Source organism: Triturus cristatus, chromosome 12 (assembly GCF_964204655.1).
Source record: "Triturus cristatus chromosome 12, aTriCri1.1, whole genome shotgun sequence".
NCBI lineage: Eukaryota > Metazoa > Chordata > Amphibia > Caudata > Salamandridae > Triturus > Triturus cristatus.
The window spans coordinates 784,925,092-784,952,630 of NC_140595.1; the positions used below are offsets into that span (position 1 = coordinate 784,925,092).

At 44.8% G+C, this 27,539-nt stretch overlaps 1 long non-coding RNA gene across 5 annotated transcripts in view; it reads right to left on the reverse strand.

The window, feature by feature from the left end:
- Positions 1-27,539, reverse strand: part of LOC146782834 (uncharacterized) — a 219,192-nt gene that overhangs the window by 146,576 nt on the left and 45,077 nt on the right. The window contains exons 2-3 of one of the 5 annotated variants that reach the window (XR_014972090.1): positions 23,903-24,331; positions 13,195-13,383 (exon numbers count right to left, since the gene is read on the reverse strand). The exons of 3 other annotated variants lie outside the window; for them this stretch is intronic. This is a non-coding gene — a long non-coding RNA (uncharacterized LOC146782834). The remainder of the gene's footprint in view (positions 1-13,194; positions 13,384-23,902; positions 24,332-27,539) is intronic. One more of the 5 variants, XR_014972093.1, reaches the window with a different exon arrangement.

The window sequence follows — 27,539 nt, forward strand, 5'->3', positions numbered from 1 at the left end:
CCGTTCTCTTCTATCCTCCCCTCCCATTACCTGCCTTTTAATGTACCGCCCTCCTCAGCCTTCGCCCTCATTCCTACCGGCATTCCAAGACCTGTTGGCCAACTTGGTGGTCAACTACGCCTCGGTCTTGGTGCTGGGAGACTTCAATTATTGGCCCTCAGACCCACATGAGTGTACGGCCTCTAAAGAATTCACAGAATCTCTCCTGTCTCTCAACTTTGCTCCGCATATAACTGTCCCTACTCACTCCCATGGGCATATACTCGACCAGGTCTGGTCCCTCAACCTCCCAGTGGCTTCGGCAGCAGTCTCTCCCTGCCCCTGGTCTGACCATGCCCTCATTTCCCTCTCCATTCTTCGCAACCCGGTATCAAAACCTCCGCATGCCAAAAACACCTGGGCGCGGAACTGGAACAAACTGGATTTTCCCTCCTTGACCTCCCTGCTCCGAAACTCCACTCCCACCCTCTCCGGCTTATCATCTACCTCTGGCTGGTGGCTGTGATTCAGTGGCTCCCTTACGTCGCATTTCCATCCGTCGACCTAAGGATTCCAACAGATGGTTTAACGACCACCTGAAAGAGCTTAAACTGAGGGTCCGACGGGCAGAGAGGCAATGGAGGAAAAATTACTGTCCTTTATCAAAAACTCACTTCCTCACATCACTGGCCAAATATAAAACAGCAATTCTCGCCGCAAAAACTACCTATTTCTCTGCAAAAATAACGTCCGCTGAAAATAAACCCAGGGAAATTTTTGGCATAGTGAATGACCTGGCATTCTCAGATCGAACCTCACCCCAAATCCCCCCTCCCAGCCTCTTTGTGATCAACTTAACGCCTACTTCCTGGATAAGATCGTTACCATCAAGGCCAACATTCCACCACCTTCACCTGCATTCGTTGATCCTTCCCCCCCCACCGTTCAATGCCCTCTTACTTCCATTCCCCCTCTTACTCAGGAATCATTTCTGGAGATTCTTCCCAAAGTGAAGTCGGGGTCTCCGGCGGATGTCTGCCCGGCACGTATCCTGCAGCAAATTCACTCCTGCTGTTCTGAACCCCCCATCGCCTTCCTCAACAGCTCCCTAGCACAGGGTGTAGTGCCCCCCGCGCTAAAGGCAGCTACTATAGTACCCATCTTGAAGAAACCTGGCGCGGACCCTTCCATCTCGGCCAACTATCGCCCCATCTCCTTGCTGCCCTTCTTGGGCAAGGTGATGGAACGCCACGTCACCGTGGTACTTAGCGCCCATATTGAGACCAATGGGGGGCTGGCATCTCGCCAGGCCGGCTTCCGTCCCAGACATTCGACTGAATCGGTTGTGGTCTCAGTCCTAGACAACCTCAGAAAGGGTATGGATGATAACAAACACCAGGCACTGGTCCTCCTTGACTTGTCCGCCGCCTTCGACACGGTGGACCATACCATCTTACTGTCCCGTGTCAGGGCGGCTGGAATCGGGGGATCAGCCCTGGTTTGGCTCTCCTCCTTTCTGAGGGACCGCACCCAGGCAGTGCGGCTAGGCGACTTCTCTGCCACCCCCCTCCCTGTCACTTGTGGTGTTCCCCAGGGATCCTCTCTCTCCCCCCTGCTTTTCAACCTCTATATCTTCCCTCTTATCTTCGCGCTTCAGCAGCTGGAGGTCACCGTATACAATTACGCGGATGATCTCCAGCTCATCTTTGATCTGTCCTCTTCTCCCTCTTCTGTCTCTAATTTCCAGTCTACTATGACATTCATCAGGGACTGGATGAACCACAACCACCTTAAGCTGAACCCGGATAAAACCGAATTGGTTCTCACCGGTGGTTCATCCAGCCCCTGGAACTCTCTCTTCTGGCCCCCCTCTCTTGGGCCCGCACCTTCCCCCTCTACCACGGTCAAAACACTGGGTGTCAAAATGAATAATCAGCTCACTCTTCACCCACAAATCAGCTCCGTGGTCTCCTCTTGTTTCCTCACTCTCCGCACTATCCGCTCTGTTTCCCGCTTCTTTTCCCCTCAGGCACTCAAGATCATCATGGCCGCCCTGGTGATATCAAAGCTGGATTATGCCAACACCCTCTATCATGGCACTCCAGCTTATAGTCTGCGAAGACTTCAGTCGATCCAGAACCAGGCGGCCCGGCTGGTTTATGGCCTCCCACGCTACCACCATTCCACCCCCCTTCTCAGGGAGCTTCACTGGCTTCCCATAAAAGAACGCTCCCTTTTTAAGACGGGCTGCATGGTCTTCCAGGCCCCCCAGGGCACTGCCCCCGCCTTTATCTCTTCTTTAATAAAACCCTATGTTCCCACAAGAGAGCTCCAGTCTTCCTCTAAGTCCCTTCTTCAGATCCCCCGCTTCACACGTAAAAAGTGGGGTGGGGCCAACTTCTCCACCTTGGCTCCAACATTCTGGAACTCCCTTCCTGACCATCTCCGTTCTGCTACCCAGTACCTCTCTTTTCGCAAAGATTTAAAAACCTTCCTCTTCAATCAGGCTTTCCCCGCTTAGTTCTTCATTTTTATCACTCTCGTCTTTTCTTTCAGTTGCCGATCCTTGCCTACCAGCGCCAAGAAACCGCATGGTGTACGCTGCGCTTTAAAAATATTTTAAATTAGAAATTAGACTGAAGCAACTCATTAGGGAAACTCTGCTGGATATGGGGGTGCTCCCATCGGCTGAGGCAAGATGGCCGCGGACTGATGGCAGTGAGAAGACACGGCTCTCCCTCCCTCCCTTCTCCGAGGTCCCGGAGTATGTGGTTCTAAGAGAGACGGTATGATCGAAATCCCTCTTTGGCTAGAGATCTCCACTGTGGACCCGCGCCCTCCCCGCTGGATGCTGGGACTCTTGACAGCGCTGAAGACATTCAAAGCGGATTTTCTTCTTACGCGGTTGTGGCGGTGGTCGATTAGAGGCAAGCACTGCGGCAATCTAAATATGGCACCAAGACCTAAACAACTCAAGGACAGCGCAAATCAGAAAGATCACCCGGCCCTCGATGGGGGAAAGGACAGTTCGGCAGCCTCTGGCCCTCCCCGTGGAACACAGCAGCGGAAATGCCCGAGGAAGCCGGATGATCTACGGGGACACACTGGCAGCGCTGCTGACTTAACGGCACCGGGCGATGTGAAAGACATCGGAGCCCGAAAATCAATGGCGGCGGCAAAGTCTGGACCCGACGGTAGAGGTAGAGCAGCTAAAGAGCTGAGACAGCCTACCGTTCAGGAGTCCTTCAAGGCAAAGATGCCGGAATTCGGCGGGATTCACCCTGGGGTCGGAGCCGGAATTGGAGACTAAGAGAGAGATGGAGCTTCACCAGACGCCGAAGGTACTGTTGCTAAGCAAACGGGTACATTGTTGCAGGCAGGCTCTGAGAGTCATGAAAAATCGATCAGGGGTTCTTTGGCTGCCGAGAGCAAGGCTGAAGGAGAGCTTTCTTTGGGGATGGGACACTGCTTGAGAGCACGGCTAGCATCTGCGGTGATTTTACGCCTACTCAAAGTACTGTACAGAATAAAGTAGGCGGATTGTTAGAGATTGTGGCAAGTTCTGAGAAATCAAGTGTTAAAGGTGCTCAGACACTGGCTAAATCATTGTTAACTAGCCGAGGAATTCCTGGTACCCCGAGTGGAGAATGCTTTTTTTCGCTAAATGACGACTCAGACTCCTTATTGTCAAGTGAGGAAAGCCTGGATAGTAGCTCTGATCTGGACTCCGCAGTTAGCTCTTCAGTACAGAAGGCTCCTTCTACTCAGAGGGCTTTACATAAGAAAAAGTCAAAGTCTAAATTAAAGTATCCACCCAGTCCATCTGAGGGAGCGGAGAACAGGAAACTCTGCTGGGACTACTCAGCGACGTCCCATCTCTATCAGGAGGGTGCTGCATGTAAACCACAGCCAGATCAAGAAGTGCTTGGCAACCAGACGCAGGCTACATCGCTGGACCTTCTCTACACAACTTTGAAGCAGATGCAGAGTGAGGCTAGAATTGAGAGTCGTAGAGCAAAGCAGTCGGCGAAAAAAATTCAGAGCTCAATGCTGAAAATGAACAAACTGTACGAGGAGATGGCTGACAGGGTCGCTCATGTGGAGGAAAGAACGAGCCAACTCGAAGATGATGTTAGCAGATGGCATTCATTCAAGGAGGCGCAGGAGAAGCTCTCGGAGGACGTTCAATGGAAACTCGAAGACTTTGAAAACCGTCAGAGGCGCAATAATATAAGACTTTTGGGTGTGGCTGAAGGGATTGAGGGACAGGATGTTAGAGCCTTTGTAATAAAATTGTTTAAGGGCGCGTTCCCTGAGATGGAGTCTTGGGGGTCGGAGGTGGAGGTCCAAAGAGCGCATCGCTTCCCGTTTTATCAAAAAAAAGCGTCTAGTGCATTTCAGGCTGCAAGACCTCGAGCAATTTTGGTCTATATTGGTAACTTCCTCCTGAGACAGGAGATAATGGAGAAGGCTAAACCAGAGGCTAGACACACATTTGATAGAGTGACATTTTTCGCCCCGTCCTGACTTCTGCCATGCCACGGTGGAAAGAAGATGGAGATTGAGACAAATGATTGCGCCTCTCCAGAGCCTTGGACATGAGGCCTATTTGATGTATCCAGAAAGGCTAAAGGTTATTGTCAAGGGTCAGGTCAGGATTTTCTTCTCGGAGATTAAGGCCCAGCAATACCTGGCAGAATTAAAAGAGCAGAAGGGGGGATAAGGGTTAGCCCCTTTGTTTGACCCTGAGGAGGCATAGTAGGCTCTAGGGGGGGACCGGGCACGATTTTTGGAATAGATGGGGGATACAAGGGTAAGGGGGGGGGGGGGGGGGGAGTAGCTGCTGCTGCTGCATCTTAAGCTGTCACACATGGGTCATGATTGACCCATTTGCCTGTAAGCGGGGTGGGTACTGGAAGGGGAAATCCAGTGACGGGGTGGGGTTCGGGGAGGGATGGGGTTGGGGATAAGGTTTTGGGTGGTGTTGCACAGCACTAGGTTTGAGATGGTTTAATAATCATAAGAGAACTAACACTTGGAATGGGGAGGTAAGGGAACAACAAGGGCAAGGAATGAGAGAGATAAGTAGATTTTGTAATGAAGTATCGTCTTCTTGGTGGGTTCAGACATACGATGTATTCTAATGAGCATAAGGATTGCCTCGATTAACGTGTGTGAGCTGAATGACCAGCTTAAAAGACAGCGCGTAGCTGCTGTCCTTAGATTGATGCGGCTGGATTTTGTATGTCTTCAGGAGACGCATGTGGAAGGTACAAGGAGCTTCATACTGGAACAGCTTGGCTACTCCCTGCTTGCTTGCTCGAGACAGGGGACAAGGACTAGAGGGGTCGCTATCCTAACTAAAAGAAGAGATGTTAAGGTCATAAGGAGGAAGGAGGACCAATGGGGGAGATGGGTCTTGGTGGAATGCTTAATCAACGAGCAAATAGTCACCATTGGATCATTGTATGGATCCAACGAGGATGATCCGGCTCTATTCGAACATCTAGACTCTGAACTGGCTTTATGGCCAGAACCAGTTATATTGGGGGGGGGATTTTAATATAAACGGGATTGGTGGGGTGGGCACGGTGGTTGGACAGCCATATCAAGGTCGGAAGAAAAAGGTATCTAGAGCGCTAGTCAACCTGGCGTATCATAATTCTCTACTTGACGTATGGAGATGCTTGAATCCTCTGGATGATGGAATAATTTATTATTCCGCCCCACATATGGTCTTTGCTAGGCTGGATTATTTTTTTTATTTCAAACTCCCTAATCTTTGATAGTCAGATCGAGAAGTTTCCTCGACTGGTTTCTGACCATAACCCGCTGGTTCTAACAATAAATGTGATAAGAAGTGAAAAGCGCACGCGGACATGGGCCTTCGAGAGAAGGCTTCTTACGGATGATAATTATATTAAGCATATGAACAACTGGATCAAAACATTTTGGGAAATTAATCGTGGTAGTACTTCCTCAGGGGTGATTTGGGACGCTTTTAAAGCCGGGGTTCGGGGAGAGATGTTAAGCTTTAGTTTGCACAGTCAAAAACAAGAAGAGGTTAGAGTTAATAAACTCGTAAAAGCAGTGTCAGCGGCAGAGCAGGAATTGATCCTTGCAGTTCAGGCCAGTGTTTCCCCCGCTCCGGTACTTCTTAAAATAGCATCTATGAAAGCAGATATTAACGAAGGGCTCGTGTTAAAGGCAGCTACGATTTATCTAACTAAAAGAGAGCAATGCTATGTGCTGAGCGAACGGGTTGGACATACTTTGGCTATTCGTACTAGACAGAGCTGCAGCAGGGAAAATCAATGAGATATCTGATGGTAAAGGAGGTAAAGTCACTAATTCCGACGGGGTTAGAGAAGTTTTTAGGCAGTTTTATGCTAAACTTTATGATCAAGTAGAGCCTGGAGCCACCTCAGATATATATCGATATCTAGGGGACCTCTCTCCCCCCCAGATCTCTGAGGTAGACAAGGAGGCACTTGGTGCACCTCTGAAAATCGAGGAAATTTTAGTGGCTCTTAATAATCTCCCCTCTGGTAAGGCTGCGGGGCCTGATTTAATCCCAATTGAATTTTATAAAATATTCCAAAATGTAATAGGTCCCGACCTTGCTGACACAATTTCACAGGCACAATCTGGACAATCTGTCCCAGCATCATGGGCAGGTGCGGATATTGTGGTGATTCTCAAAAAGGGTAAGTCACCTTTGGAACCGGGTTCGTATAGACCCATTACACTCATGAACTCGGATGCTAAAATTTACTCTAAAGTATTGGCTCTTAGATTGTCTAAAATAATAGAGCAATTGGTCAGCCCTTCACAGCATGGGTTTATTCCAGGGAAAGGAACTGCACAACACGTTCGCAAATTAATTACATTATTTGATGCCGCGGAAGTCTCAGGAGAACCTATGGCGGTCATGTTTTTAGATGCAGAAAAGGCATTTGACCGAGTCTCCTGGGACTTCCTCTGGGCTGCTTTATTATGGTCTGGTGTCGGATTTATAAGGGCAATACAGGCACTTTATCGGTCACCAACAGCCCAGCTTAGAATTAATGGAGGGCACACATTGCCAGTGCAGATCAAACGAGGTACCCGTCCGGGGTGTCCATGTTCACCGTTGTTATTCGCGGTCTATATTGACCCGCTGATCCGTAGGCTGGAATTAAATGATCAAATTGTTCAGATTAGTATTCAGGGCCAATCGTGTAAATCCCTAGTCTATGCGGACGATGTAGCGATTGTGACTCCCTTCCCTTCTAGAGCTGTTATGGAAGTGGAAACGGAAGCTGAGCTATTTGGTCGGATCTCGGGATATGCTCTAAATGGCCCTAAAACACAGATAATAAAAAACAATCAGGCGATTTGTAATGATGTGCGGGTGGGGGAATCAGCGGTGTATCTCGGGATTAGCATTTCGGCAGACTTGGATAAAATTGTAGAGCAAAATATAGAGCCTGTAATAGCGAAATGTAAATTAGATCTTGATAGGATTCACAATCTACATTTGTCCCTGGTTGGACGTTCCAACGTGATTAAAATGTTAATCTTGCCTAAATTTCTCTATTTATTTAGGACAATTCCACTGCTATTCGAAGGTAAATGGTTTGTGGCAATTGAACGTCTGATTAACAGATTTATATGGGCACAGGGAAAAACTAGGAGAGCCCTCCGTTTTTTAACCCTCCCTAGGGATAGGGGTGGATGGGCAGTACCGGATTTTAAGCTATATTACTGGGCTGCAGCTATTCAGTATATGAGAGGACTCATGGGTGGAGACACCTTAGATATCCAGGTTAAGGAAGCATCAATTGATATTTATGCTATACTGATAGGTGAAGAGGCTGGGAACTGCTTCTTGAAATATACAGATCCTGGATATTACAAAAGAACAAGGTTTAAGACACTCATAGCAGGATTTAAAATTTGGGCAGCACTTTGTAAAAAATTGGGATTGGGTAGATTTAATGCTTACACACCGATCGGAGGGAATGATTCTCTTCCAGTAGAAATATTTGCAGATGGAGTTCTTTGTGAATGGCGACGGCTGGGGATACGAAAACTGGGGGATTTTATGGGAACTCAAGGGGTGTTACAGTTCACCGAAATTCAAGAGAAGTATGGTATCCCTAGGAATAATTTCTTCAAGTTTTTGCAAGTCCGAAGCTTTGTGATGAACAAGAAGGGTGGATCTGCCGGCTTTAGTAGAAACAGGCTAATGGATGTGATTGAGCGTGGGGCAGAATGCTCTATTAAGAAAATTTATGCTGAGCTATCTTTATTAAAAGGTGATGATCTGGGAAAATATGGAAGAAAATGGGCAGATAAACTTCAGATCGATCAGGACTGCTTCCAGGACTCCCTTGAACTCGGAGAGACTATACTTTGCTCAGCTGCATTGCAGGCCCAACATTATAAGACAATCTATTCACTATATCACACACCAGACAGGATCGCTCAATGGGGGGGAATAACAGGAATTACGTGTCCCCGGTGCGATAGCAGCGAGGCTGATATTGTTCATATGTTCGCGCTATGCCCACAGCTTAATGCACTAATTAAATCTATCGAATCTTTTCTAGAGGTAAACCTAGGAATAAACATTACTCTCACGCCAGTATGGATTCTTCTTGGGGTAGGGGGTGGAAACGAGCAGGCAGGTTCATCTTACTTTATGTTTGTGGCTATGTCAGTTTTAAGAATCTGTGTCGCATCAGCATGGTTGGATAAGTCAGCTCCAACATTTCATCAATGGATAGCTAGATTATTGTCAGCATATAATTTGGAAAAAGGGATATTTGATAGGAAGGGGAAGAAGGGTAGAATGTTAGGTAAGCGTATTTGGGAACCTATTAGGAGCTGGAAGTAGCAGGCTTCTAATTAAGGAGAATGTTTCAATATGATTTTGTATGATAATTTTCTTTGTAGAAAAGTTTTTTGGGGATAATGTATTGTATTCCTCTCTATTCCTGTCTTTGGTTTCTGTGATTAATGTTTCTTCTGGATATGGGGGTAGTGCTCTGTGCAAAATATATTCTGATTTTGTGGATAAATAGAAAAACTCAATAAAAAAAAGGATATGGGGGTGCTCCCCGGTCCAAGTCTTCTGATCGGGTTCCGCCTCCTGCTTCTTCTTCTTCATCATCTGCGTCTGAGGATGAATGGTTGGGGAGCGATGTGCTGAAGGGCAAGTATGTCGACAAGGACATGTTGCCTGACTTGTTGGGTCATGTGAAGGCTAATAGGAGGTTTCCTGCTGATGATGCTCCGAGTACTTCTGGGAGTTCCTTGCTTAGGCAGTTCCAGTGCTCTGCTCCTGTGGTCATGCCGGTTCATCCATGTGTTAGGGAGGTGCTTGAACGGGAGTGGAAGGATCCGGACCACATTCTGCTCCCTCGCTTCATGGCGAAGCTCTATCCTCTTCAGGATATGGCTAGGGATTTGCCGGTCTCTGTTCCTGTGGATTCTTTTGTGGCCAGTCTCGTTGGGCGCACTTCTTTGGCTGAGGACGTGGTTGTGCGGGATCCTGTGGACAAGCGGGTGGACGCTTCCTTGAGGAAGGTGTATTCTGGTTCCCATCTGGCGCTCAGGGCTGGCATTTACGGGACTTATGTGGCTCAGTCTCTGCTTTCGGACTTGAAGTCCTTATATGGTTCTATGGATGATGCCACTGACTGTTCCGGTCTTCTGCCTCGTGTGGAGCGGCAGGTTGAATTTCTGTCGGACATTTCATTCGATGTCGTGCGTGCCTCGGCCCTCTCAGGGGGTCCTTGTGTGGCTGCTCATCATAACTTGGTTCTCAAAGACTGGAAGACTGATTTGGCCCAGAAGTCTGCTGTTCTGCGGTTGCCCTTTCAAGGTTCTATGCTGTTTGGTGAGGAGTTGCATCGGCAGTAAGGAGTAAGCATCTTTCCCGGTCAGTCTTTGGTTGCGCCTTCTGGGTCTGATGGCGGCTACGGTGTTCACTCTGCCTTGGGCGCGTTTCCATCTTCGGTCTTACTGTTGGCTCGGTGGGATCCTTTGTCTCTGGATTGGTCTCTGTTGGTTCCGGTGTCTGTCGATCCTTCCTGCTCTGCGATGTGGACTTTGTCGGCCAATCTGGCCTGGGGCTTGCCTCTGCAGTCTCCTCTTCCATTGGTCCTTACAACGGATGCCAGTGCATTGGGTTGGGTTGGGGGGTGACTTTGGGGTCGGAGTGCCTTCAGGGTCGTTGGTCTCTGCTGGAGGGTTGGCGGCCCTCGAACTGGCGGGAGTTGTCTGCTATGTCTCGGGCTGTCATGGGGTTTCGGCGCCTCCTGTTGCACCACCATGTGTTGGTTCGGTTGGACAACACTATGACCGTGGCCTACTTGAATCATCAGGGGGGGATCCGGTCTCGCTCCCTGAACGCGGTGGTTTCCACGTTGTTTTGCTGGGCAGAGGGCCATCTCTTGTCTCTGGCAGCTGTGCATGTCTGGGGAGTGGACAATGGGGTGGCGGATGCCCTCAGTCGGTTTTTTCTGGCCTCCCTGGAGTTGGCCTGGACTCCCGTGGCCTTTCGTTTGGTGTGCGTGAGGTTTGGTCGTCCCTTTCTGGACCTCTTTGCTTCCCTGCTCAATGCTCTGCTTCCCCGCTTCTTCTCTCGGGTTCCTCAGGAGGGGTCTTGGGGGGGTGGATGCCCTGACCCTTCCTTGGCCTTCTCGCCTCCTGTATGCCTTTTCTCCCCTTGCTCTGATCTCTCGGTTTCTGGCTCGGCTGTTGCTGGAGGATCGGGAGGTGGTGGTGGTGCCCTTCTGGCCCCGCCGGTCGTGGTTTCCCACTCTGCGGTTGTTGGGGGTTCAGGGTCCTTGGTTCTCCCGTTCCCTCAGTCTCCCTTGCGGTCCTCTCGGATGTTGTCCCTCCGGCGGCTTCGGCTGTCGGTTTGGAGGTTGAGAGGCAGGGGTGGAGGAATAGGGGTCTCCCAGAGCATTTAGCTTTGGCTATTTAGCGGTCCCGGAAGCCTTCTACTCTTCAGTCCTATGGCAGACATTGGGGGAACTTCGAGCGTTGGTGTCTCGGTCTGGCGTGGTCTCCCTTGGTTTGTCCTTTGCCTGATGTTCTTCAGTTCCTTTGGGTTGGGTTCGAGAAGGGTTAGTCTGTCTCGACTCTGAGGGCCCAGTGGGCTGCTATTCGGGCTTTCGGTGCCCCTTGGGGGAATCTGCCTGATGTGGATGACCTGGTGTTCTTGTTTGTTGCGTAGTTTTTCGATCTTGCGTCCTGTGGTTTGGCCTTCTTTTCCTCTTTGGGACCTCCCTTTGGTTTTGCGGGCCTTGGTGGCTGCGCCTTTTGAACCTTTGGAGGAGGTTGATTTAAAGTTGGTCACTTTTAAGGTTGTTTTTTTGGTGGCTATTACTTCTGCTCGTCGCCTGGGGGAGCTGGGGGCTCTGATGGCTCGGGAGCCTTTTCTTTCTTTTTCTGCGGATGGGGTTGCTCTCCGTTTGGATTCCTCTTTTGTTCCCAAAGTTTCCTCTCAATTTCATCGTTCTCAGGAGTTGGTCTTACCTGCTCTGTGTTTTGGTCAGGTGGATGACGACGACCTTCCCTGGATGTTTGCCGGGCCTTGAGGGTCTATGTGGACCGTACCCACCCTTTTCGGCGTTCTGACTCCCGGTTTGTGTCCTTTGGGGTGGTCTCCAGGGGTTGCCATGCTACCACTTCCTCCATTGGTCATTGGTTGAAGCAGGTTATTATGTTGACCTATTCCCTTGCGGGCTCGCCTCCTCCGGCTGGGGTTCAGGGGCGTTCTACACGGGGGTGGCTGCTTCCTGGGCGGAGGTTCGTGGTGTGGCCCTTTCTGAGATTTGTCGGGCCACTACTTGGGCCTCTGCTAATACGGCATTACCGGATTCAGAATGTTCTGGGGAATGACGCTAACTTTGGTTTGGGGGTCCTTCGGGCTGTGTGTTCCTGATTCCCCCTTTTTTTCTTTGATCTGTGCTGTTTTCTATTAAATTACTGGGTTTGCTATGGCTCTGTGTCCAGGTGTTTTGTTGGATGATGATGGCCGGTTGCTGCTTGGGTATTCTCACTTGTAAGTATGAAGGGGACGATGGCAGGAGGGACCTGGGGGTAATGTCCTATTACTTACCGGTAATCTTCATTACTCCGGGTCCCGTTGTCCTCGTCCCCTTCATACCATCCCTCCCTCCCTCCCGGACTTTCCGGCCCTCATCTGGGGCTTGGTTGTTCAGGAGGCATGCTGGGTACTGTACCCTTATGTACTCCCAGTGGGTAGGGGGGAGGAGTGTACCAGCATTCCTGCTTTTCTTTTTTCTGTCGTGAGATCGATTATCTCACTTGTAAGTATGAAGGGGACGAGGACAACGGGACCCGGAGTAATGAAGATTACCGGTAAGTAATAGGACATTCCTAATCTTCAAATTTCCAGGAGTTCACATGATTGACAGCAGGAAGTTAAATCCTGTCCTACAAATGAAATAAACTATGGTGAGGTTAACGTAACCCTTTAAAAATAAATCATGGCAACTTGCTTGGGGTTCATCAGCCACTGGGCCTTGCTGGATGGGGTCCCTCAAATTGCAGCCCAAAAAAATAAAAAAGGGGACATATAAACCATCTAGAGCAGAATGTTTTGAATGGGAAAAACGTACATTAACTCCCTTGGGTTGCATGGGGATCCAAACACTTGATTTCCAAACTCCTATTGATATGAATCTCTTAAATCCAGCCTCCACAATACACATTTTACTTATAATGAGTTTGACTTTTAGGAGACACTCACATACTCCTGAAAGCTGAATTATTAAAGCACTGTGCGTGTATATATTTTAACACCCACCGTACACGTGTGCTGCAATTCACCTGTATGTTTGCAGTGCATATGCTTGTTTAACTACTGAATGATTTTGCAGATGCAATATTTGTTTAGGGAGCACAGCACGCACACACCACAAGAAAATGCACAAAGAGACACTCTAAGAGTTATATTTCAACAGGACTGTAACCAGAGCATTATTTTTTAAAAGAAGGCAGCAGATCCATAGTCTGGCCAAGACATGTTGGCACTAAACAAATGGATGATAGGGTAATAAGAGCTTTCACACATCCCACTATTATTTTGTTTTTAGATTCAACCTGAACATCTAGGTTGAGTTGGTCACCCCTTTCCCTCTAAATTTAATATTCTCAAATCAACACAAAAAAAAGACTAGTGATAGAGCCCACCTGCAACACAGACGGTCCTGTGTGTAGGAAGCCAGATGATGCCACATAAATGCGAGTGAGAGCCTTGAGCCTTACATGTCCAAGTAAAGTGCTTCGGACAAGGAGATAATTGACAGAAGAATATCCATCCTTTAGTGGTGCGAGATGTGATACAGTGGGTAGGGATATTCATACCTCTTGTCCCCATTTCTGTAAAGGAGAAAGAAGAAAACCTCTTACTCCATGTATTTATTACAATAAACCAGACAGTATCACATGGAAAAGGGTGATCTTGAGTTCCCAAGAAAAGGAAAAAAAGGTTTGTGGGCAAACTGGATGCATATAAACCTGAATTAGAACATTGGAACGTTGGAAGCTGCATTGAAAAAAATGGAGTGCTCCGGGCTTATAATGGCTGGTATAAGCCCGGAGCACTAACATTCCAATGTTTCTTTGTTCACAGCTCTGTCTGTGAACAAAGGCTTCAGGGAGCCTGAGAGGATTTCAATCCCATCGCTCTCCCCGAAGGCTTTGTTTAATTTGTTAGAACATTCTGCCCTTTAGTGGCAGAATGTTCTAACAGCCTTATAGCCCTTCGTAGCAGGGCTATACCAGCTATTAAAGTCCAGCTGCTTTGTTAAAGGCCCTCGCCTTCGGCTCGGGCCTTTAACGATGCAGCGGGCTTTTAATAGCCGTTAAAGCCCACTACGGCGGGCTATAAGGCTATGTTAAATCTGCTGGCAAGAGAGATGCACGCATTTTGGTTCTTTGGGATCTTTACTTTTTGTGGCCACCCTTTGTTTAAAGAGACGGGATGACTTTTGTCCAAGACTATTTAGACAATGTATTGCTGGTGCATGGGGAGTATAGAGTTCACATCCGACAAGAGCTGAGGAAAAAAAACTAAATGTACCACTTAAAGGGGGTGGTAAAGTACGGGTTTCTGAAAATCAGGGTTCATGTTTCATGCTAAATTAAGATGCTCCATGGATAAGCAATGTAACCAGTCTATAAGAAGCAAAACCAGCAAGCAGCTGGTCAGCCTCAGAGACCCGAAAGAGCAGTACCCATTTATTGGGACTTCACTAAACACTAGTCTTGGGGATTCACCATCCTCATTGTGCCATTCATAGTTTGTACATGTCTAGTATGAGAACCCAGAAACCACTCTAGGATCGCAAAAAAACATTCAGGATGGTTCCAGGTCTTATAGCAAACCTTATGTTGATCTAATGTGAAACCATACACAGTTGAAGTCTTGAAGTTTTTGGATACTTTTGATCAAGTTGCCAAAGTAAAACACAAAACCATGCACCCAGTACATTTTGTGGCAAATTGCTCCAGAAGAACAGCTACCCAACATCAGAGGAGGCCAGCAATTGTAAACGGACAACCTCAAACCATAATATTTGTGATTAACTAAACCAACCGCTTATGCTACACTACCACATAGGTGGTAGAAATGTTCTAAGGCATTGACAAGACTGACACTTTCTCAGGACACCCACATTCCAAGGGATCCTTCTTAAATTGACTGGGAAATCCCAGAGTCCTTTTATAATGTATAATGAAAAACATTACATTTACATCTTGGCATGCATAAGACAAATGTATCCCCCACCGTGTCACTTTTAAAGAGGGCCTACATTCTTTATGAATTCTGATATATGGCAATTCCTTGACGCTAGAAATGTATCGGGGTAGATAAATAACTCACTCCTTTTACCAATACTGAACTACAAACACGGTTAAGGCATTCCACACCAAAATCCGTAGGTCCCAGAGTTTACAAAATATTTTGTATCCATTAAAGTTTAATCAGATCTCAAAATATAACTCTAGAGATCAGACTTCATCACTCCTGGTAACTACCAAAGCCAGTAAGTTAGTAAAAACTTGGAATTGTGCTCTGAGGGCAAACATGTTTGTTAGCGGGGCATGGTTTACTAAACCAATCATAATGAAGTCCTAAGAGTGCATGCTTGGCCTTCCAAGCACAAATTTAACCACAATACTCAGTCAGATGGGGTTAATTACTAAATGTAGACATTTCGTGCCATTCTCCTTACGTGACCTATTCAATTTTACTCCTCTTTACCTCTCTGTACCATCCACCTATGCCAATTCTGCCTCACCTATGTCAATTTCTCTTTTATTTTGCTCTGCTGTTTTCATCTCACTCATTTCACTGTAGCGCTGTGCCTTGCCTCTGTCTGCAACACCCTGCTGCTTCTTTCTCACCTTCCTAGATCTTTTACACCCATATCACATCTCTGGAACTTCTATCACTGTGCCGCTCATATCCCTCTGACTAATTCCTTCATCTCATTTTTCCCTACCCTACTGCTATAACTCATTTGCCCTCCACTACACATCTTTCTACCTTGTTTCTCTTGATCTGTCAGCCTATACCTCTTTAAATCACCTCACTTTCGAGTCCATCCACCTTCTATATGCTTCCTTCTCATCTCCATCTCTCGCTAACTCAATATGAAACCATCCTCTACCTACCTCTCCGTAAGCTTACCTTCTGGCTGCCTCACCTTTCTGCTGCTACATTATTCATTACCCTACTTCAACTCTCTGCCTTATCTGTATCTCTGCCTCCTTTTATTTTATACTTTAGCTCTTCCCACTCTGTCTCACTTCCCCCCACATTTCTCTGAGGTAGAGCTACCTGTGTAGTCAGAAAGGAGTAGACATAGAAAGATAAGAAGACGGACTAAGCCAAGGAACAGAACTAAAGGATTTCACCCCAATAGAATGGTGAAAATCCTCAAAGCAGCGTTTTGATTTTCACTGTGGCAGCAAGAACGCCAGTCATTAGAAGCGAGATTTAGGATTACAAATACTAGTCATCTAAGGCTACTATTTCAAGTGCTGCGTGCTTATGTACTATTTTAGTATTATTCACTAGATGGCTCAATATTTACCAACTCACCTTTATTGTACTCATGCTACAATGAGAGGAACAGGCTCGCTAGATTTTGAATTCCACCTAAAATAATGTGGTGGCAAGTAATTAATAAAAAAACTGCTTTAATTGCAAAATAAAAAGACGTTGTCAATGGTTGTTCAAGGGCTGGAGGACAACAGTCCCCTCCACCCCAGAATGATTTCTGAGGGTATAATTCAATATTGTTTGGCATCAGAAATTGGGGGTGGAGGGGCGGGAATATAAGTATTGTCTAAAGCCCCCCAAAAAACTTCAACATGTCACTCATTGAGAGTGCAGGAAGTAGACCTTTTCTCAAACGTCACTGGGCTGCAACAAAGTAATGAAAGTTTAAATCCAGAATGCTTGAACATGAATGTCCAATCATGACCCATCACTTCCAAAATATTGGTGAAAAAAAATCCATGTCATTAGGTCTTTACATTAATTAACAGTGTAACATCCACACGGTGGAAAATTGAGAGGTCCAATCAGCGAGTAACAGAATATTAGATAGGACCGGGGGGGCAGTGGGGGGGCTTCAACTAATGGAGTGTAAGGGTGCTGCCCCCCCCCCCCCATTGCAAGCCGCCGCATGCATCAAGTTTAATTGTAGCCTATTGATTCCCTTGGTTGTGGTGTAATCCTCTGGCGTTTCATCTGCAGAGGAGGAAGGCAACCCTCTTGATGGGCAAGACGGCTGCAGACTCAGGATAAATTCAAGTACACGTGTTGGATTAGAAAGGTCTCTTATCGTGGCCAGCATGACCTAAGCACTTCAGGTATCTTGAGCCCGTGCTGTGCCAAGGAGTCACATGAGGAGGGGGGTTATTAACAGTGTGAGAGCAGCACAGGTATAGGTTCTGGTTTCCAACCTGCAAGCGAAGACAGCCGAATAGAACATAGAATAAGAGCCTACATTCACTGTGTTCAGGGCGGTGGCACTAAGCTTACTAGGAGTAGGAATAACGATAAACAAAAGAAAAGGAAATCCATGCTTTGAAGCAAATGAGAATTGAATAATCAATGTTGGAAATGGTCAAAGAAAACTCTGTGTGCTCAAAGATAGTGGTGGAAAAGGACAAGGGGTATGGAGGGTGACATTTACAGCAATTAGGTCTCAAGAACCAATGATGCAAAGCATGATGCAGATTTATAAAGTAGGGAGACATAAGCTGGGCAGCTTTGCTGCCCTCAAAGCCTTTCAGTAATACCGTCTGCTAGTAGACCATTAGCTACTCAAAAAGCAATTGGTTTAGACTTCACAATTACGAGCTATGGTCGATTAAACTTTGAGTTCCAGGGAGAGGCTACCCTTGTCAGATGGAGTAAGGGTGTGCACATTTTAAACTGAAAGGACTTAGTTTATGCCCAAAGTGTTTTTTTGTTTAATACATATAAATGAACTCCACATTTGGTAGAAGGGAGACCACAAGCGTGGGGCATTTAAACCAAAGCCCCAGATAAGCTTTACAATGGATTGCTGTTGGGTAGGAGGTGTCAAACATGTATGAGGTGAAAACGTTTATTAATATCATCATTATCTAACATCATGTCCACAAGGGGTAGCAGAAGTAAAACGGCTGTGGGTGGTGTGCAGGGGATAGGCCCATTAGATAATTTTATTATAAGGGCAAATGAAACCATAGATCAAGGCATTATCCTTCTGGAACGTAGAGTATCCCAAGATTTAGCTTTAGCCAAACGATCCTCCTTGGGACCTCTAGCGTTAGCCAGAACTCCAGTGCAGGTTAAGGATATTGGCCCCACAGTAGATGTCCGCGCAGACATGCACCGTATGCCGAATGAGGTTGACTTGTCAGCATCACAACTTCTAACAGACTCACAACTGACCTTGGCATTAGAAAGGCCTCCGGAACGGACGAGACAAGCATGAGGCAGTCAAGGGGGAGGAGGGAGGGTGCTATACGGAGACAAGCAAAACAGACAAGTGTGCCAAAGGTCAAAAAGTCTTGTATGACGAAGAAAAAGCACGGGAAAGAATTAAACCACCATGGAAATAACGGCAATAGGAATACACACTCCGATGTGCCAAATGTAGTTTTAGATACAGAAAGTGTAGAGGCCTTGGATACTTTAGGTGGATTATGCAACAACTGTGAAGCAAATAATCAATTGCTGGCAAGAATTGGGGAGCTTTTCAACATCTATTTGTCCCCAATAGAGACTAGACTCTTACATATAGAAAAACAACTGGCCGAATTGAGTGCTCTCCCCAAAAACCCTCCCAACCACGGGGCTTTAACGACTGGGGGAATTAAACCTAATAATTTTAAATCATTAGGCACTTTAGGTAAAAAAAACCATGCCCAAGTGGTAATCCCAAATGTAAAGTTAAACACCCCGCTTGCTCCAGATAAGAAAATGGCAGATAAACCGGCAATTTCTACTGTGCCTACTAGACAGAATAATAATATACCTAAGGTCCCCACCACACTTCCCAAAAGGGCTTGGAACATGGGAGTGAAAAAGGGCAGTCTTAAAGTTAATCTCCCCCCAGAAGCTAGCCCCTTTGTGGTGGTTATGACTGGGGTTCCAGAGGTGGCGGATCATATAGATGAATCCAGTTGGTCATTAAAGAACAAAGTCCAACATTGGCTTAACATTAATCGCCCGCTACCTCCCCATCGGTCAAGTAGGATTTTAATGGTGCGTAGAGTGCCCTGGGTGGGACATGAGAAGAAAAAAATCCAAGGTGACTGTTATAATTAATTTTGAGGACCCCCACACAGTAGATTACATATGCTCATGGAGAAATCAAGGGCGTAATGTATGCATTGAAACGCAAAGACTCGCCTTTTTTTTATCCCCCCAGGAATCGATCTGGGCCAAGCTTTAATGACAACTGGAGTAGAATAGGCCACCGGGATTGGGGGAGGAGATCGGGGAGAGTGGGGAGGGTACCCCTGTAGTGATGGAGAATTTATGGAAACCTGTAGAGGGATCCCGACTTCCAACAGGTATAGCTGTCTGGAGTCGGTAGATTGACTCACAGTAACTACCGGGTCCCCCAACAAAGATGGAGAGGGGTCTAGAAAGAATAACGGTAGAGTCAACCAGACGGATAATAGCCACCTAAAACCAACCCCTGGGAACAGGGATGTAGGTGTAGATGAAGTTGTAGCATTTACCACACAGTGCCCACTAGCCATAGGGACAAATAATATGGAGACTGTTGTAATGGAAATCCCTGGGGGTGGTGAAGACAGCGCATCACCCAAACACAGGCCTTTAAACAAGGTGATTACAAATGGGAAAACTGAAAAACCCTGTTTAAATAAGTCGACTAAAACAGACCTTAGTATCCTTAGCTGGAATGTCGGAGGGCTGGAGCCTAGATTATCGGACCCCGATTGGCTAAAAACACTACTTGATAAAGATAAAATTATGTTTCAGGAGACTTGGGTTACTACTGTTCTCCATATAGAGGGCTTTCATTGTAATAGTGTAACTGCAACCAAGCCTGACTTTGGCCGCCCCGTGGGCGGATTACTGATTGGTATTAGGATAACGGCAGGTATAAAGATAATGCCAACCAAAAGCCCCAATATTCAGGTTATTGAATATAAAAGAAAGGCCCCTATTTCCGTGATCAATTTTTACAATAACTATTTCTATTCAGTCCCAACCAAAAATTTTATAGAACTTTTTAAATTTATATCTGATTGAACCATTAGATAAAAGCAGGGTTAATAGGATCATCCTAGCCGGGGATTTTAATGCAAAGATTCCTAATTTTGAATTAAACAAAGGAAATATCCAAACTGATCGTGCGGTAAAACGGGGCATAGAATTGGATTGCTCTATTCGTGAGCATGTTTTAACGAACGTGATGGACGTAAACCATATCTTTACAACTAATCACGTTCCAACATTCAGAGGTAGAGACCACTCCTCAATTATTGATTATATTTTTATGTCACCTGAGTTAATTGATCGCCTTATAATGGCTAAGGTCTTAGTAACCGCTTTTGGGGATCATAATGCATTAGTGGCGAAAATTAGCTTGGGTCCCTCCCCAGTATTCGCACGTATATTAGGTGCAAGAGATATTACCCCTGTCACAAATAATCTGAGGTTGAAATGGGGGGGGGGGGGGTCGACAGTGGAAGGATAGTCGAGCTTGTTATAAACAAGCATCAGCATCTGATTGACTCATGTATGCTCTCAGATGGGAATAATTTAAGGGTAATTAAAGATTTCACTAGTCTATGTACAGTTATCAAGTCACTCCTAACTGCCCCTAATCAAAGGATAGATAGGGACCCCAGGTGGTTTGATAGAAATTGTTCAGTTGCTAACAGGGCCTTACGCAAGGCATTGGGCGCAAAACCGAGGTGCCAATTGGAGGTTAGGGAGGCAAGAAAGAAGTATAAATCCATAATAGAGGAACGCAAGGCAGCGATTCGGATAGAGCGCTGGGAGGAGCTATCTGATTCCGCAGCAGGGAAGAACGGAACGACTTTCTGGCCTGTAGTGAAAAAGATGCGTAATATGGGAAATCAACTATCAACAATTAGCTGCATCATCCCGAGTGATCGGTGGGAAGATCACTTCTCCAAAGTATATGCCACACCCCCAAATATTAATGACGACTATACATCTGGCCAACTGTGTTCTATACAGATTAGCTTAGGTGAGGTGACTGTGGCTATTAAACAGAGCCTTGGTAATAAGGCCCCTGGGCCAGACGGTTTTCCAATAGATATAATTAAATGGAAACCTGAATTTTGGGCACCTATCTTAACGAATGTTTTTAACAGCCTACCCCTAGCACCTATGCCCGACACATGGTCCACAAGTATAATAGTGCCAATATATAAGAAGGGGGAGAGAACAGATCCAGTGAATTACAGACCTGTTTCACTCCTAGACAACACTTTAAAAATCCTGGGACGAGTCTTGTATAATAGAGTAAATGCATGGGGAGAGGAATCGGGTGTTTTGGACCCGTGTCAAATGGGCTTTCGAAGTAGGGTTGGGACGACAGAGCAGTGCCTGAACTTAAATTTAGTAATTGGCAAATATAACATCGCCAGGTCGTCACCAATTTACTTAGCCTTTATGGACTTATCGTCCGCATTCGACTTTGTAAATAGGTCTAAACTGTGGTCTATTCTTCTAAATTATGGCCTAGATGCGCCCCTTGTACATTTCTTGGCCTATCTGCACACCGCTACAAAAGCCCATGTAAGGATCGGGATGGCGGGGGAAATTTCAGGGGCCATAAGAGTGGAAAGAGGAGTTAGGCAGGGGTACATTTTAGCACCCCTGTTGTTTATTATTTATATTAATAGGCTAAACAACTCCCTAAAATTGGCAACCATGGATGTCCCGAAAATAAGGGGGGGGGGGGGGGTTGTTACTGACATTGCTTTACGCAGATGATGCGGTTCTTATGGGTCTCACACCGAACGCCCTACGCACCCTGGTTAAAAGTTTTGCACAGTATATGGATAAACTAGACCTCAAAGTAAATTTAAAAAAATCTTTTATTATGTCGTGTGGGCCAGGGAAAAGACAGCTTAATGCTATTTCGGTGGGAACTGATAAGTTATATTACACAAATACTTTTCTCTATTTAGGAATGGTTTTTGCTGCGAACGGCTCGTGGAGTGGACATTTGGTCCACGCCACGAGCAAGTTCTCAAAAGCCATTAATTCTATCTTAAGTCTCCCACGGCCTAAGAAAACAGGTGCAACTAAAGCAATTTTAAAATGTTTTAATTTGCAGTGCGTACTGGTAGCAACATATGGGGCTGAGATATGGGGTTTGGGTAAGACACCTAGTATTCAAACCGAGGAAAATCGTTTCTGCAGGAAATTCCTTGGAGCCCCTATTTCTACCTCAGAGTATATTTGTCATTGTGAACTAAATTTGCACTACATATCAGATTTTATAGCAACAAGACCAGCCTTGTTTTGGCTGGCCATTTGGAGAAATACAGCGGCCTCTCTAACCCATGAAATTATAAGAGATTGTCTCAATTGTGAGAAAGGGATGACGATCCCGTGGCTTGCTGGAGTTTAAGAAATTAAGCAGCGTAGGTAAAGGTCATTTATTTATCGATCCTACCAGGATTGAGCCCACAGACAAAAATGAAACTAAGTTTGCACTGTACGCACTTTATAGCAAAGAAAGACTGGAAGTGGAATTAACTAAAACAACTGTCCAGGCCTATGTGAATAAAAACCTGTATAGACAACCAATTCCTCTGTATCTCACCTTACCAATGACAAATTGGGAAAGATCATTGCTGTTTAAACTAAGGGCAGGTACTGTCAGATTCTTATTATGCTTCCCATTAGGTTATTTTTCATCGAAATCTGAACATATGTTATGCCCATGTGATGGAGTGAGTTTGCAAAATGACCTACACTTTCTTTACTTGTAAATTTTATCTAAAATATATTAAATGGTTTTTACTTCCATATTTTAAGCAACAAAGACCACTTTCCCTGGAGCAGTCTTATTTGATGTTGCTTATCCTGCACACTGATGAACTGATTTTTCGCGTTAGCACTTTTTTGAGAGTTACTACCTACGCACGCAAAACAATGGAAAACCCCTGAAATAATCTCTGCTGCTAAATATGTGATTTTGTAATATGTGTTTTTAATATGTATTTTGTATTATAATTAATTATTGGGATTGTATATATGTGACTGCTTTTATGGATTTGATAAAATTTGAATAAAGACTATGAAATCGAAATCGTATGAGGTGTCAAACATGGATGCACTGAGTGTTACACTTGCTCATGGTATTCTGGACAAATAAAACCTCCTGGGAATACAGCACGAGAGAGGCCTTACACTGAAAACAGGGGAAGAGGATGGCATTGTAGTAAGTAACTTTTGTTGAAAAATGCAAATCTTCATCTGTATCCTATGCATTTCCTCAGTGAGTCAGCTCAGTACTCAATTGTACCTTTGACTGACAAATTCTAATACTCTAGCAGGAGAGTTGGTTATATTGACTAAGCCGTCTGCTAAAGTAAATAACAAAACTTCAGAGATCAGTGCAATGACTGCAAGCATATACAGTTTTGGCAGCTGTAAAAGTATAAGATAAGCAAACATAGTTCAAGCTTTCCTCTCATACAGGAGTAGTACTGCAAGCTTTGTTTAGACAAAAGGTGCAGCAGTAGCAGTGCAAGCCTCTCATACAAGGACAGCTACAACCGTTTCCCTGAAACAAGCCTGGAGGGTCAATGTGAGTAGTGAAAGGGCTAACCTGCAAGGGATTGTTGTGATTGGAATCTCAAGAAATGCAGATGGGCCCAAAACAAGAGCAACTGATGTAGAGGAGTGTGGAAATTACTAAGGAGTAGAACAAAGTTTAGGTCTCCCATGTCTCCTCCCTAATGTCTTAAGTGTCTTAATCAGTAATTAAGCCTGAAGTTCTCTTTCAAATCGTAACAAACCAAGACCCATAACAAAGCTACAAGCTGGAGTCTAATCATACACCTATACAGCAAGAAGAATACATAAATAACTGGGTGCAAACTTGCCTCGCCTGGCTTAAACAAACAGGGAAATATGGCTTCTTAGGAGGGTAATACCCTCAAAACCAGGGAAAATATAGGAAAGCACACAAATATGCAGGTGAATTTCCACAACGGATCAATATATCAAAGGCTGCCATTGTATTCAATATAGTTGGGTTAAATGTGATGTTGTAAGGGCTGAGGAACAGTTAGAGATACCATAAAACTACTTGAGGGAGGCAGGAATCCACGGAAGCAAAAGCGAACTTGTGTGAAGTCTTACCTTGTAAGTGCCCTTACCCCAGGGTCCTTACCCTGCAGAACCAGTAATTGAGAGAAAGTTGATGTGATGGGGGAGCCTGGGCATCTGGTGCTTGGTTTTGAAACCCCCAATGCTTCAGGACCTACTGTAGAGGTAAGCATTCAATGGCTCAAGCTCCCTTCAGAAGTCATGAGAATCTCTGCACAATGGCATGTGACTCGGTGCACTACTGAAAAATGGGTAACAAAGACACACAGCTTCCATGGACCAGAGATGTTGCTTGGTGACAGAAGAGTGACCATCTTCTCTGGTTTGCTGTGGATGTCCCATGTTTAGGTGGTTCTGCTGCTGTCCTGATATGATGTACACAATGTTGGCAAAGCATTGGCTGTATGAGGATCTAAGAGCATCTGGAATTATATAATCTCCATCCACAGCAGACAGGCCCTGCTAAAAAAAAAAAATACGTGCAAGAAAGTGAAAACCCAGTTCATCAACTAAGTTACTATCTTCCCTGTCAAAGCTCTTTACAGCAACCACATTTTCCCTCCTGTCTCGCAACTTGTCAGTAATGTCTATGCATCAGACCCACTCAGTTGTAATCCAAAATTTTAACTTTCAATATCACACTGTCCTTAACTAAATGCTCTTAGGCCACTTTGACCAACTGCCTACTTGTCTTCATCCATGGAAATCTTTTGGAATTAATGCACCAACTTGAAACACTCCATGCAGCCTTTGACCTCTCGCCATGATATTCACAATTCTGAGCATCCCTCTAATCAAGAACGGAATCACCATATGCATACATGCATCAGGTCAGTTTCTGCATATATGTCCTAAATAATTAGAAAAATTAATCAGCACTGCCTATTTGTAGCAAATTGCAATTTGTGCAATAATGGTAGATTTCAGCAATATCACACAATGCCGATCAATGCCAACTCAATGGGATAGACAACTTGGACTGAAAAGGAACCGATTTATGAGTTGTTCAATGGAGGGTTAAGGAGTAATGTTTGCCAGCAGGTGTGGGTATAAAATTTAGATCAGGCCCTTCTGATTGGATGTGCCCTGCCTCCAGAGCCCCATTGCTAACAGAGCAGTAATGAGATTTCAATGAACCTGCCGAGAAATCCTGGTCTAATGGGGCGTTTCCCACTGCATCTTTAATCCTTGGAATATCACACCCTTGAATATTGTTCATGCCTACTGCTGGCTCAAACATTCTTTGGCATACGAGCTGCCCAAAAGTGATGAAAGGATGAATCTCAATATTTTCACTGAAAAAACAAAGGTCACAGGAACCCTATAGATAAGAAACAGAATTTAAAAAAAACCTTCAAAATAAATTGAAAAATCAAAAGATGACAGGAATGTTCTAGTTAGGTTCAGATATTACTCACAAAACCATAGAAATTCAGGAGTGTAAAAAACTTTTAAAAAGGGATTGTAGTTCAGATATGTTAGAAATATTAACACTCATGTTACGGAAAAAATAGTTATTTCACTTATGCAGGAGCTCAGTATATGTATCCATCTTTCAGTGTCAGAAACTTCTACAAAATGCTCACTGGATAATGTAATTTGAGACACCATCATTGACGTCACGGACCAGGTCATGAATGATGCAATACGTGAGGTCATAAGCAGTGAAATGTAGGGTGGGCTCAAGTTGTATTTAGCTCATGTAACTATAAATGCTGAATTTCTATAGTTGTGTGTGTGTAAAATCTGAACCCAAACAGAACGTACTTGTAACCTTTGTTTATTTCAGACAATTTAAACAAATCTTAGAAATGCAACTTCCTAACTATAACATCCCTGTAACCTTTGCTTTTTTCAGTGAACTTCTACTGTTTTATTAATGCTGCTTTTTAAACTATAATGTCCTCGTTACCTTTGACCTTTTAGGGAATTTCCCAGTTTAATATATAAATTGTACTACAATTTAACCCATAAGTTCAATTAACTAATATACATTTTCAAAAGTTTATAAATACATTTTATTCACACATTCAATCAAATAAACTTTATTAAATGCATCTAAATAAAGCATAGAATACATATTCCCATTATAAAACATCTAAGGAAACATTAAAATCTAAACAGAAAATACTCCTATAAATAAACATTACAGCAACTCCCCTCCCCAATTAGTTTGGTTCCACAAAAACAATTCTTTGCATTAACATGCCAGTCCACTCTCACACACATCTCTTTCTGATTACAATTGACTTCAGCCCCATACGTGCCAATTGAGAGAACTTCGCCTATAAAGATACAGCACCTTTTTAACTGGTTTCTGACCAAGTTGAACAGCAAATCTAAAAAGGGCCTCCAAAACTCTAGCCATTTGTAAAGCTCTTAAAGAGAGTAGTGAATCCCAGGATAACTGGGCGTTAAAAACAATTCCCAGAAACAAATTTTTACCCTTTGCTATCTCGTTCCCCTTAAATACTTTGGTTGTTATTCTTTTTAGCCCACAGACTACTTTTTATAATTTACTTTTAAATCCAAAATGGCCATAAATTCTACAAAGGAATTCAGAGATTTTTGACGGCTATGTACTGTCCTAAAAATAAGGACTGCGTCATCCGCATATAACAGAGATGCAATAAGATGTTCTCTAATCTTGGGTAAATCAAGGTTTTTCACCAGCAAATGAGCCTCCAACCCATTATTGTAAACAGGAAATCAGAATAGGGCAAGAATACATTCTTGATGGACACCTTCTGTAGATAAAATAAACCGAGCCTCCTACCCATCAGATCCATGTGGATTCCTTACTGTAGTTTCCAGATGTAGCCTACGTAATAAGAACCAGAGGTGGCTCTATGCCTAGTTCTCCCAGCATAGTCCACAATTTGTCACGATTGACAGAATCAAACACACAAGATAAATCCATGAAGGCAAGATGTACTGAGCACTTCATGGACTTAGTGTATTTGCTGACAATTAGTGACAAATTGACTCGAGGCACTGTTCCACTGTGCTCATCCCTGGTCTAAAGCCATATTGAGTTTTTGAAAATATGAACTTTTGTTCGGCCCAATCTTCGGGACTATTCAAAAGCACCCTCTCCAAGATCTTGACCATTTAATCTTTTAAAGATGTGAACCTATAGCACCCAGATGATTATTATTCCCTTTTTTAAAAACAGTAACCACTATTGTCTTTTTCCTTGGCTCAGGGAGGGGGGGCAACAGTAGCAGCTCTAATTAGATAAATTATGAAATGTTCTTTAAAAAGGTCAATTGCTATCCCATCTGGACCTGGGGCTTTAAGACGAGAGCCCAGTGCGATGGCAGTCTCCACCTTTTCAACTGTAATTGATTTACTGAAAGCAATTGCTTTAGCTAAAATAACAGGTGCATCTTTTCCTGGGACCTCATCTTTTTTATGGATTACAAACACCATTAAAATGCTCCACTCAGGTATCCCCTAGGATAAAGGAATCCCGTTTTTGAGAGGGGACATCTACAAATATAGAAATATTAATAATGTTCCAGAATTTTTTATAATCATCCGTGACACTAGCTAACTCTTGATCTGGCCATGCTCCCGTCCTTAATTCGGTCTTCCTCTACTCTATCACTTCTTTTTGTTCCTTTCGTAGGCCCTTCACTAAGCTTTTGTCCCTGGGCACAGCCTGCAG